Here is a 12850-nt window from a genome sequence, read left to right on the forward strand (position 1 = left end):
ACAGGAAAAGAAACTATTTTTAAATATTCCAGAGCATCCTGTTCTTTTTCACAAGGTCTACCTTCAGGAGAAACTACTTAACCAGAGTATAACCTGCTGGGGTTTTATCAGAACCTAATTGACCTGAGGGAAGAGAAATACCCAATTTCAGATCCCTCTCGCCATTCTGCCTCACCTAAGGTGGGTAGGTGGGTGGAGATCTGAAAAGACTTGTGAAGTTTGCAGTTCACAGCACAGGATCACTAAAAGTTGAGACCTAAAAAGATATAGAAATCTTCCTCTCCCTGCGTCTCCACCTTACCACCACATTATTAATGGCTTACTTATAGTAGTCCTTTAGCCTATTACATTATGTCTGGTTATCATGAAGAAAAAATTACATGTCACACTAAATAGCAAAGAAAGAAAAGTAAGTAAAAATAAAACATAGTTGGAAGAGATAAAGTGAGCATCAGAACCAGACTCAAATATGGCAAGGATGTTGGAATCATTAAATCAGGAATTTATGTTTATTTTCAAGTTGGGAATTTAAAACAACTGTGATTAATATGATAAGAACTTTAATGAGTGAAGTATACACCAAACAAGAACAGATGGCCAGTGTAAGCACAGAGAGGGAGATTGTAAGAAAGAACTCAAAAGATATGCTGGAGATCAAAAATGCTGTAACAGAAAATGAAAAAAAAAATATCTTTGATGGGCTTATTACAGACTGGTCACAGCTGATGAAAGATTCTCTGAGTTTGAGGATATCTCAATAGAAGCTCCAAAATTAAAAAGAGATACAGTGAGCAATGAAAAAAACAGAACAGATATTCAAGAACTGTGAGACAACTACAAAAGAGATAATGGGAAGACTAGCTATAGAAAAGAAAAACTAGAAAGAAATAGAAGAAATATTTGAAATTATAATGACTGAGACTCTCACTCAAGTTAATATCAGATAGCAAACCACAGACCACAAAGTTTAGAGAACACCAAGTAGAAGAAATGACAAAAGTACTACAACTAGGCATATCATCTTCAAACTATAAAAAATCAAAGACAAAGTCTTGAATGAAGTCAGTTGAAAAAACCTCTTAACCATAGAAAAGAAAAGATAAAAATTATATCTGTTTTCCCATAAAAAGCCATGCAAGCAAGGAGAGAATGGAGTAAAATATTTTGTGTTGAGAGAAAAATCCTACAAACTTAGAATTCTGTTTGAAATTATGCTTCAAAAGTAGAGAAAGCATAAAAACTTTCCCAGATACAAAAATTGAGAGAATTTGTTTCCATTGGACCTGCCTTTCAAGAAATTTTAAAAAGAAGTTCTTCAAAAAAAGTAAAATTATATAGTCCAGAAACCCAGATTTACATAATGAAAGGAAACCATTAGAAAAGGAATAAGTAAAAGTAAAATAAAAATCTGCAGGCTTCAGGACACCTGGGTCGCTCAGTCGTTAAGCATCTGCCTTCGGTTCAGGTTGTGATCCCAGGGTCATGGGATCGAGCTCCCTCATCAGGCTCCCTGCTCAGCGAGGAGTCTCCTTCTCCCTCTCCTCACCAGTGTTCTCTCTCGTTCGCTCACTCTCAAACAGATAAAATCTTAAAAAGAAAATCTGCAGGCTTGGATTCTAACTCCCTTGTCTTTGGGAGGTGACTGAGGTGATTTATTTTTCTTCTGACATTTTTTCTATTCTTAATTGATCTAACAGATTAAAGCTTGTTGCAAATAATAATGCCAACGTTTTTAATTACATACACACACATATATATGCACACACATATGTATAGATATATATCACATATATATGTGATTATATTATATATATATGTGCTTTTGTATAAGTATAATGAATGCCAGTGGTAATACAAGAGACAAGAGAAAGGAATTAGGATTATTTTGTTGTTATAAGTACTTGCACTGCCTGTGAAGTGGTACAAAATAGAAAGCTCTGGACTTTACCTCCTCCCACAACATACTGATTCAACAGCTATACATGCATCAATTCCCTCTGTGAGAAATAAAAAAACTGGTTGAGAGACTCCTGCATACTGAGCAAGTGGGAAGCTACCTACATCGAAACTGGTAGGAATCACTGAAACATGCTTTTGCTGCCATAAACCCTATGTCCTGCACAGCGCCATAAAATTGGGAGGGAATCCCCAACTCCCAGCTTCTCTCTTAGAACACAAGCGTTTGGAACACACGTTTCCTAACTCAACTTTTCCAGCTTCTTCCTAAGAGACTGGCTACTAACTTGCCAGTCCTTTGATGCTGGCAGGCCTGGCATTCTAGTCCCTTGAGGACTATTGATAACAAAGTGGCAGTTTTGAATATGGACACTTTTCATGCTCTTCCTTCTGGCTTAGGACAAAGTGAGCAGCTGATAAGCTCCTAGCTTCTCCATGGAAGGAGACTGCACATCTAGTGCCACAACTTCTCTGGCTGCTCCCTTAGGGTCTGGATTCTAATTCCCCTGTATCTGGGATGTAGTGATAGTGGCATTCACTAGCTTCCTCGGGGCTTTAGAAAACAAAGCAATAGCTTTGAAAAGGTGTGTAGAGGGGGCCTGGGTGGCTCAGTTGTTTAAGCGACTGCCTTTGGCTCAGGTCATGATCCCGGAGTCCTGGGATCGAGTCCCGCATCGGGCTCCCAGCTCAGCAGGGAGTCTGCTTCTCCCTCTGACCCTCTCCCCTCTCATGCTGTTTCTCTCTCACTCGCTCTCTAATAAATAAATAAATAAAATCTTAAAAAAGAAAAGAAAAGAAAAGGTGTGTAGATACTTTCTGTGACTCCTCTCCTGGCTTACTCCAGCAATAAACCAAACCTCCAGGTTCTCTCCGGAAGGAGTTGGACTACACATGTGCCTCCCAATTTTTATAGCTGCTACCCGAGATTCTGACTTATGGCTTTTCTCCAAAAATTGATGCTACCAGACATTCATTAGTATCCTGAGGGCTACAGACAGCAAAGCAACAGTTTGAAAAATCATGAGGTTTGAGCAAGCATGAAGACATTAGCAAAAGTTCTTCTCAGCTTAATGCAGAGGTATTGGGAAATAAACTCTAGCTCTCAGATTCTTTTTGAGGGGAGAAGAATTGATCTATACAACTAGGGAACCCCAATTTTCCAGCTACTATTCAAGGAACTGACTTCTATCTTGCCTGTCTTGGAGCACTGATTAGAATTGGAAAAATATATATTACTGGGGCTGCCAAGAACAAAAAAGGTAGTTTGGATGAGCACAGAGGTTTGAGAGACACCTGGAATCTGACAGGGCCTTTTCAGGCACAAGGTCAGCCTATCCAGGTGGGGAGAAGTTACTGTCTTATCTAACTCACAGACACCAACACAGAGAATTAAGTAAAATAAAGAAATAGGCAAATATGTTCCAAATAAAAGAACAAGATAAATGTCTAGAAATCAACCATAATTAAATGGAGATATATGATTTGCCTAATAAAGACTCCAAAATAATGATCATAGAGATGCTGTTTGAGATCAGGAAAGAAATGACTAAACAAAGAGAGAATTTCAAAAAAGATATAGCAAAAAAAAGAGTATAAAATAGAAAACATAGAGCTGAAGTATAGAGTGACTGAATTTAAAAATTCAATAGAAGAGTTCAACAGCAGACTGGATCAACTAGAAGAATGAATAAGCAAATTTGAAGTCAAATGACTGGAAATCTGCAAGCCACAGGAGCATGAAAAAATGAATATGAGACACCATCAAGTAGACCATTAATACCCATCAACTAGGCAATATGGGAGATCCAGAAGGAAAACAGAGAGAGAAAAAGGCAGAAAACTTATTTAACGAAATAATGGCTAAAAACTTCCTAAATCTGGGTGAGGAAACAGATATCCAAATTTAGGAAGTTCAAAGAACTCACACACACAATAAATCCAGAGAGACCCAAAGTGAGAAGTATTATAATAAAATTATCAAAATTCAAAAAAAATTTTTTTGAAAAAAGCAGGTAGACAAAAGCAACTTTTCACAGAAAAGGGAATCTCCATAAGACTAACAGATTTTCAGCAGAAATTTTGCAGGCCAGAAAAGAGTGGGATAATATATTCCAAGTGTTGAAAGAAAAATACTGCCAATCAAAAATACTACGCTTGGCGGAACCGTTCTTCAAAAATTAAGGAGAGAGAAAGATTTTCTCAAACAAAAGCTGAAGGAGTTAATCACCACTAGACTTGCCTTTTGAGAAATGTTAAAGGGAGTTCTTCAAGTTGAAACAAAATGTAGCTAAATAGCAACATGAAAGAATAAATATGGAACTGATAGGTAAATATAAATATGTAAACAAATACAGAATTATCGTAATATAACTATCAAATACAGAATTATCATAATGGTGGTGGGTAAGTCATCTTTAATTCTAGTATAAAAAGACAAAAGTTTTAAAAATAACCATAACTAAATTATGTATTAATGGGTACACAATATAAGTAGATGTAAATTGTGACATTAATAACATAGAAATGTGGAGCAGAAAAAGTAAAAGTGTAGTTTTTGTATGAAAGTGAAGTTAAGTTTCTATCAGCCTATATTCTACTTTTATAAGATGGATGTTTTATATAAACCATAGAATAACCACGAAGAAAATACCTATAGAAGTTTCACAAAAGAAAAACAGAAAGGGATCTAAGCTTACATTACAAACAACAAATCACATAGGAGATAAAAAGAGGGCAAAAGAGCTACAAGACTAACAGAAAGCAATTAAAAAATGGCAATAGTAAATTCGTCTTTATTGGTAATTTACTCTAAGTGGAAATGGATTACACTCCTCAATCAAAAGACATAGGGTGGATGAATGGATAAAAACCAAGATGTAACTGTATGCTGGCTATGAATGAGGAAATTAATTTCAGATTTAAGATTATACATAGGCTGAAAGTGAAGAGATGAAAAAAGATAATTCCTGCAAATGGTAGTCAAAATAAATCACAGGTGACAGAGAGTGCAACCCATAACTAGCCTTATCTGCAGAGCAAAACAGGTGGCCTCACCTGATTGGGGAGCTCAGGGCACACCCTGGCTTGATTCACATCCTCAAATCATAAATTTTACATGCCCTGGGGTCTGTTCTACTGCCCTGCCAGGACAGGAAAACTAATTCATAGCCCATCTACCACTGTATATAGTACTAAGTCCCAACCATTTAGTAAGCCTAGCCCAGGCAAATGCAGAGCCCATCCTGCAGCCTCACAATGTAGGGAACCAAGCCAGTAGTCATACTCAACTCTTCTCAGCCAGTGTCACACCACCATCTTCATCCTCAGAGCTCAAAAACTCAACTCATCAAAAAAATAGACCATAGTACCTTAAGGAACCAGACAAGAAGAACTAATTGAGCCCAAAGGTAGCCGAAGAAAGGAAGTACTAAACATTTGAGGAGAAATTAATAGCATAAAGAACAGAAAAGCAGTAGAAAAGTTTAGTCAAACTTTGTTGGTTCTTTGACAAGATAAACAAAACTGACAAACACTTAGCTAGACTAAACAAGGAAAAAAGATAAAGCACCTAAGTCAACAAAATTGTAAATGAAAAAAGACATTACAACAGATACCTCAGAAATTCAAAGGATCACAGGAGACTACTATGAACAACTATATGCTAACAAACAGGACAACCCAGAAGAAATAGAAACAATTCTTAGAAACATAAAATTTATCAAGACTGAATGTGGAGGGGCGCCTGGGTGGCTCGGTCATTAAGCATCTGCCTTCGGCTCAGGTCATGATCCCAGGGTCCTGGGATCGAGCCCTGCATGGGGCTCCCTGCTCAAGGGAGAGCCTGCTTCTCCCTCTCCCACTCCCCCTGCTTGTGTTCCCTCTCTTGCTGTCTCTCTCTGTCAAATAAATAAATAAAATCTTTAAAAAAACAGACTGAATGTGGAAGAAATAGAACATCTGAATAGACCAATTATTAATAAAGAGATTGAATCAGTAATAAAAAATAATCTTCCAAATAAGAAAAGCCCAGAACCAGATGGCTTCACTGGTGAATTTTACTATACATTTAAAGAGAAATCAACACCACTCTTTCTCAAATTCTTCCAAAAAATAAAATCATTTTACAAGTCCAGTATTATCTTGATGCCAAACCCAGAAAAGAGCAGTACTAGAAAATAAAAGCCACAAGGCAATATCCCTTATGAGTAAAAATGGGAAAAAGACCAATAAAATAATAGCAAACCAAATCCAGCAGCATATTAAAAGGGTAATTTACAATGATTGAGTAGGATTTAACCCTGGGATACAAGAATGGTTCTTCAAGCAAATCAATCAGTGTGAAACATCACATAAATAAAATGAAGACAAAAATCATATGATCATCACGATAGATGTAGAAAAAGCATTGGACAAAAGGTAACATCCATTTAAGATTAAAAATCCTTAACAAATTCAGTATAGAAGGAACATATCTGAACATAAGAAAAAGCATATATGAGAAGCCCACAGCTAGTAACAAACTTAATGGCAAAAGGTTGAAATCTTTTCCTCCAAGATTTGGAATCAGACAAAGGTCCTTATTCTCACCACTTCTTTTCAACATAGTACTAGAACTCCTAGCTAGAGCAACCATGGAAGATAAAGAAATGAAAGTTATTAGAATTGGAAAGGAAGAAGTAAAATTGTCCTTATTTGCAGATGTCATGACTTAATATATAGAAAATCCTAATGACTTGATCAAAAAACTATTATCTAATTAACAAATCCAGTAAAGTTGCAGGATACAAAATCAACTTACAAAAATTAGCAGCATTTCTATACAATTTCAATGAATTTTCTGGGAAAGAAAGACATTTATCTCATTTACAATAGAATCAAACAATAGAATACTAAGAAATGAATTTAACTAAGGAGGTGAAGGATCTCTACTCTGAAATAAGACACTGAAGAAAGGAATTAAACAAATATGTGGAAAGGTATCTTGTGTTCATGTACTAAAAGGAATAATATTGTTAAAACGTTAATACTATCAAAAGCCATATTCAGATGCAATGCAATTCCTATCAAGATTTTACTAACATATTTTATGGAAGTAGTAAAAACATCCTAAAATTTGTATGGAACCACAAAAGACCCCAAATAGCCATATAAATACTGCGAAAGGGGAACATAGCAGGAGACATCACACTTCTTGATTTCAAACTATACTACCAAGTTATACTCATCAAAATGGTGGTACTGGCACTAAAAAAAAAAAAAAAAAAAGACAACTAGAACAATGGAAGAGAATCAAGTGCTCACAAATAAACCCAGTCATATGTGATCAACTAATATTTGGCAAGGGAACCAAGAATACTCAATGAGAAAAAGACAATATTAACAGTAAATGGTGCTGTGATAATTGGATATTCACACTTAAAAAATGAAACTGGACCTCTATCTTACAAAAATCACTAAACTTAACTCAAAGTAGATTAAAGACTTAAACATAAGGCCTGAAAATATGAAACTCCTAGGAAAAAAGCATAGGACCAAAGCTTGTTGACATGGGTTTTATTAATGAATTTTGGTTATGGCACCTAAGGCAGAAGCAACAACAACAACAACAAAATAAGTGAACAAGAGAGACTACATGGAACTAAAACTTCTGTATAGCAAAAGAAACAATCAATAAAGTGAAAACAAAACCTACAGAATGGAAAAAAAATATTTGCGAACCATGTATCTGCCAAGGGGCTAATATCCAAAATATATAAAGAACTAATAAACTCAATAATAAAAAAAATGAAAAATAAAAACCAAAAACAAATGACCCAATTAAAAATGCATAAAAATACTTGGATAGACACTTCTCCAAAAATGATATACAAAAGGCCAACAGGTACATTAAAAGATGCTCAATATCACTAGTCATCATGGAAATTCAAATTAAAACCACAGTGAGATATTGACTTACACCTGTGAGAATAGCCATCATCAAAAAGGCAAGAGATAACAAATGCTAGAGTGGATGTGGAGAAAAAGGAAACCTTTCAAACTCTTGGTGGGATTGTAAATTAGTACAGCCACAATGGAAATTGTAGGGGATCCTCAAGAAATTAAAAATAGAACTACTAAGTGGCCTAACAGTTCTGTTTTGGGGAATATATTCAAAGGAATAAAAAACAATAACTTAAAAAGATATCTGCACCCACATATTCATAGCAGCATTATTTACAATAGCCAAGGCATGGAAATAACATAAGTGTCCATTGGTGGATGAATGGATAAAGAAGTTGTGGTATATATAGACAACTATATATTATTCAGTCATAAGAAATTAGAAAATCCTACCATTTTGGACAGCATGGATGGACTTTGAGGGCATTATGCTTAGTGAAATAAGTCTGACATAGAAAGACAAATACTGTATGCTCTCATTTATATGGTAAATCTAAAAACAAAACAAAACTCATAGAAAGAATATGGTTACCAGAAGCAGAGGGTGGGGGAAAGGAAAGTGGAGGAAGCTGGTCAAAAGGTACAAACTTGCAGTCCAGTTATAGAATAAATAAGTCTTACAGATATAATGTACAATATACATGATGACTGTAACTAACACTCTGTATGAAATATAGGAAAATCATTAGAGAATGAATCTTGAGTTCTCTACATAAGCAGGACATTTTTTTCTTTTTTTCCTTTTTATTGTATTTATATGAGAAAATGGATGTTGGGTGAACATATTGTGGACATCATTTCACAATATACGTAAATCAAACCATCATGTGTATGTCAATTATTTCTCAATAAAGTGGGAAAATTTTACAAAGCAATGGTAATCAAAACAATATGGTACTGGTACAAAAACAGACATACAGAACAATGAAACAGAATAGAGAACTCCCAAATAAATTCACATTTTATGGCAAACTGACCTCTTACAAAGGTACCAAGACACACAATGGGAAAAGAATAGTCTTTTAATAAATGGTATTGGGAAAAATTGATATACACGTGCAGAAGAATGAAATTGGATCCTTATCTCACACTATAAACAAAAATAAACTCCAAATGGATCAAGTACTTAAATAAAAGACCTGCATCTGCAAAAGTACTTTAAAAAAATGTAAGGAAAATAGTTTTTGAGATTGGTCTTGTCAATGATTTTTTTCCTCATAGCAAAAGCACAGGGGCAAAAAACCAAAACAGAAAAGCAGGATTACATCAACTAAAAAGCTTTTGCACAGAAAACAATCAATAGGGCAAAAAAACGACCTATGGAATGGGAGAAAATATTTGCAAACCATATATCTGATGAGTTAATCTCCAAAATATATAAGAATTTCTATACTCCTTCCAAAACACCTGGATTTATAAGACATGCAAATGCTAATAGGTATATGAAAATTACTCAGTGTCACTAATCATCAGGGGAATGCAAACAAAAACCACAATGAGATATCACTTCACACCTGTTAAAATGACTATTTTCAAAAAGGCAAAAAATAGTAAGTGTTGGCAAGTATGTGGAGAAGATGAATCTTGTACTCTGTTTTTGGGAATGTAAATTGGCATAGCCATTGTGGAAAATAGCCTTAAAAAATTTAAAATAGAGCTACTATATGACCCAGCCACCCCACTTCTGGTTCAAAGATATATCTGCAGTCTCATGTTCATTGCAGCATTACTCATAATAGCCAAGCCAAGGAAACAATCTAAATGTTTGTTGACAGATGAACTAACTGATAAAGGAAATGTCATATACATGCACATGCACACACACACACACACACACACACACACACACACGAATATTATTCAGCCTTAAAAAAGGAGATCCTGCCATTGGAAAAAAAAAAAAAGGATGAACCTGCAAGATGTTATGCTAAGTCAAATAAGCTAGACACAGAAAGACAAATAGGCACAAATATTCACTCATATGTGAATTTGAAATAGATTCATAGAAGCAAACAGTATGGTGGTGGTTACCAGGTATATGGTGGAATAGGAAATGGGAAGATGTTGGGCAAAAAATATAAAGTTTCAGTTATACAAGATAGATAAGTTCTGGAGATCAAACGTATAGTACATTTATTGTAATTAACACTTCTGTATCATTTACTTGAAAATTTTCAGGAGGATTGGTCTTAATTAAGTATTCACACACACACACACACACACACAATGCTAACTACGTGAGGTGGTGGATATATGAATTAGCTTGACTGTGGTGATCATTTCAGAATGGTATCTCTATGAAAACATTAAGTTGTAAACCTTAAATATAGCAAATTTTTATTTGTCAATAACATTTCAATAAAGCTGAAAAAAGTATAACTGATACACTAAGAAAGAAGAGAAAATATAATCATGTAACTTGGTCAATGAAAACCACAACAAGCATAAAAAGTGTAGATGACAATAATATGAACAAAGAACAATGACAAAATAAATATGGTAAATATTAATCTAACTGTATCAACACTCACTTTGAACATTAATGGTTTAAATTCTTCAATCAAAATATATCAGGAAAAAGACAAATATGTCTTCTCTCAGCTTTCCATTTCAACATCATATTGGAAGTATTGACTAATGCAATCAGATAAGACAAACGAAATAAAAATTATAGAGAGTGGGAAAAATAAAATTGTCTGAACGAGATGACGGGATTGTGTATGCAGAAAATCTGAATCAACAAACACCTGCTGGAACTAATAAGCAATTATAGCAAGGTCACAGTATACAAACCTAATGTACAAAAGTCAGTCACTTACCTATATATCATATCAGCAACCTATATATCATATCACTTAGCTATATATGTATCAGGAACAAAAGAATGGAATTTGGAGGAAAAAAAAGAACACTTACATGAACAACCCCCCCAATGAAATACTCAGGTATACATCTAGAAAAATATATACAAGATATATATGAGATAAACTACAAAACTCTGATGAACAAAATCAAGTAAGAGCTAAGTAAATGGAGAGATAGTCTATGCTCCATGCTCTTGGATAGGAAGACTAAAAACATTGTCAAGATGTTAGTTCTTTCCAACTTGATCTATAGATTCAAAACAGTTTCTTTTTTTTTTAAGATTTTATTTATTTATTTGAGAGAGAGAGAATGAGAGACAGAGAGCACATGAGAGGGAGGAGGGTCAGAGGGAGAAGCAGACTCCCTGCCGAGCAGGGAGCCTGATGTGGGACTCGATCCCAGGACTCCAGGATCATGACCTGAGCTGGAGGCAGTCGCTTAACCAACTGAGCCACCCAGGCACCCTATAGATTCAATACAATTTCAATCAGAATCCTAGCAAGAGATTTTGTGGATATTGAAAAACTGATTTTTTTTTTTTAAGTAAGCTCTATACCCAGTGTGGGACTTGAATTCACAACCCTGATATCAAGAATCACATGCTCCACTGACTGAGCTATACAGGCACCATTGAAAAACTGATTCTGAAGTTTATATAGATAGGTAAAAGACCCAGAATAGCCAAAACAATATTGAAGAAGACAAAAGTTGGAGGATTGTTATTACTCAACTTCAAGACTTATTATAAGTTACAGTAATCAAAACTGTGTGGTATTGGCATAAGAATAGGCCAACAGACCATTGGAATAGAGAGCCCAGAAACAGACCCACATCATAACAGTCAATGGATCTTTGACAAAGGAGCAAGGTAAAGACAACAAAGCAAAGATAGACTTTTCAACAAATGATGTTAGAGTAATTGAACTTTCATGGGGCGCTTGGGTGGCTCAGTTGGTTAAGCAACTGCCTTCAGCTCAGGTCATGATCCCAGGGTTCTGGGATCCAGCCCCTCACTGGGCTCCTTGCTCAGGGGGGAGCCTGCTTCTCTCTCTCCCTCTGCCCACTACTCCACTTGCTTGTGTGCTTTCTGTCTCTCTGTCAAATAAAGAAATAAAATCTTAAAAAAATAAAGAATAACAACATTCACATGCAAAACAAAACAAAAAGAATCTAGAGGCAGAACTTAAACTCTTTACAAAAATTAACTCAAGGTAGACTGCAGACCTAAACATAAAATACAAAACTATAAAGCTTCTAGAAGATAAAAGGGGAAAATCTAGATGATTTTGAGTGTGGCAATGACTTTTTTGATATGCCATAATCCATGAAAGAAAGAATTGATAAGCTAAACTTCACTACAATTAAAAAGTTCTGCTCTGTGAAAGACACTATCAAGAGAATGAAAAGACAAGCCACAGATGGGGAGAAAATATTTGCAAAACATATATCTGAGAAGAGACTTAACCAGAATATACAAAAACCTCTTAAAACTTAACAATAAGAGGGGCGCCTGGGTGGCTCAGTTGGTTAAGTGTCTGCCTTTGGCTTGGGTGGTGATCCCAGAGTCCCAGGATTGAGCCCCACATCAGGCTCCCTGCTCAGCAGGGGAGTCTGCTTCTCCCTCCACCCCTCACCCCGCTCATGTGTGCTTTCTCTCTCTCTCAAATAAATAAATAAAATCTTAAAAAAACCTTAATAATAAGAAAACAATCTGACTAAAAATGGGCCAAAGACCTTAAAATACACATCAACAGATATATAGAGAGCAAGTAAACATATGATGCTCTACATCATATGTCATCAGGGAAATGCAAATTAAAATAATAACAAACCAGGTGCCTGGGTGACTCAGTTGGTTAAGCGACTGCCTTCGGCTCAGGTCATGATCCTGGAGTCCCAGGATGGAGTCCCACATTGGGCTCCCTGCTCAGCAGGGAGTCTGCTTCTCCCTCTGACCCTCTTCCCTCTCGTGCTCTCTATCTCTCATTCTCTCTCTCTCTCTCTCAAATAAATAAATAAAATCTTTAAAAAATAATAATAATAACAAACCACTACAAACTTACTATCATGGCCAAAATCCAGAACACTG

The sequence above is a fragment of the Callorhinus ursinus genome, unplaced genomic scaffold (genome assembly GCF_003265705.2).
Source record: "Callorhinus ursinus isolate GAN/ISIS: 27379988/994484 unplaced genomic scaffold, GSC_fseal_2.0 scaffold60, whole genome shotgun sequence".
NCBI lineage: Eukaryota > Metazoa > Chordata > Mammalia > Carnivora > Otariidae > Callorhinus > Callorhinus ursinus.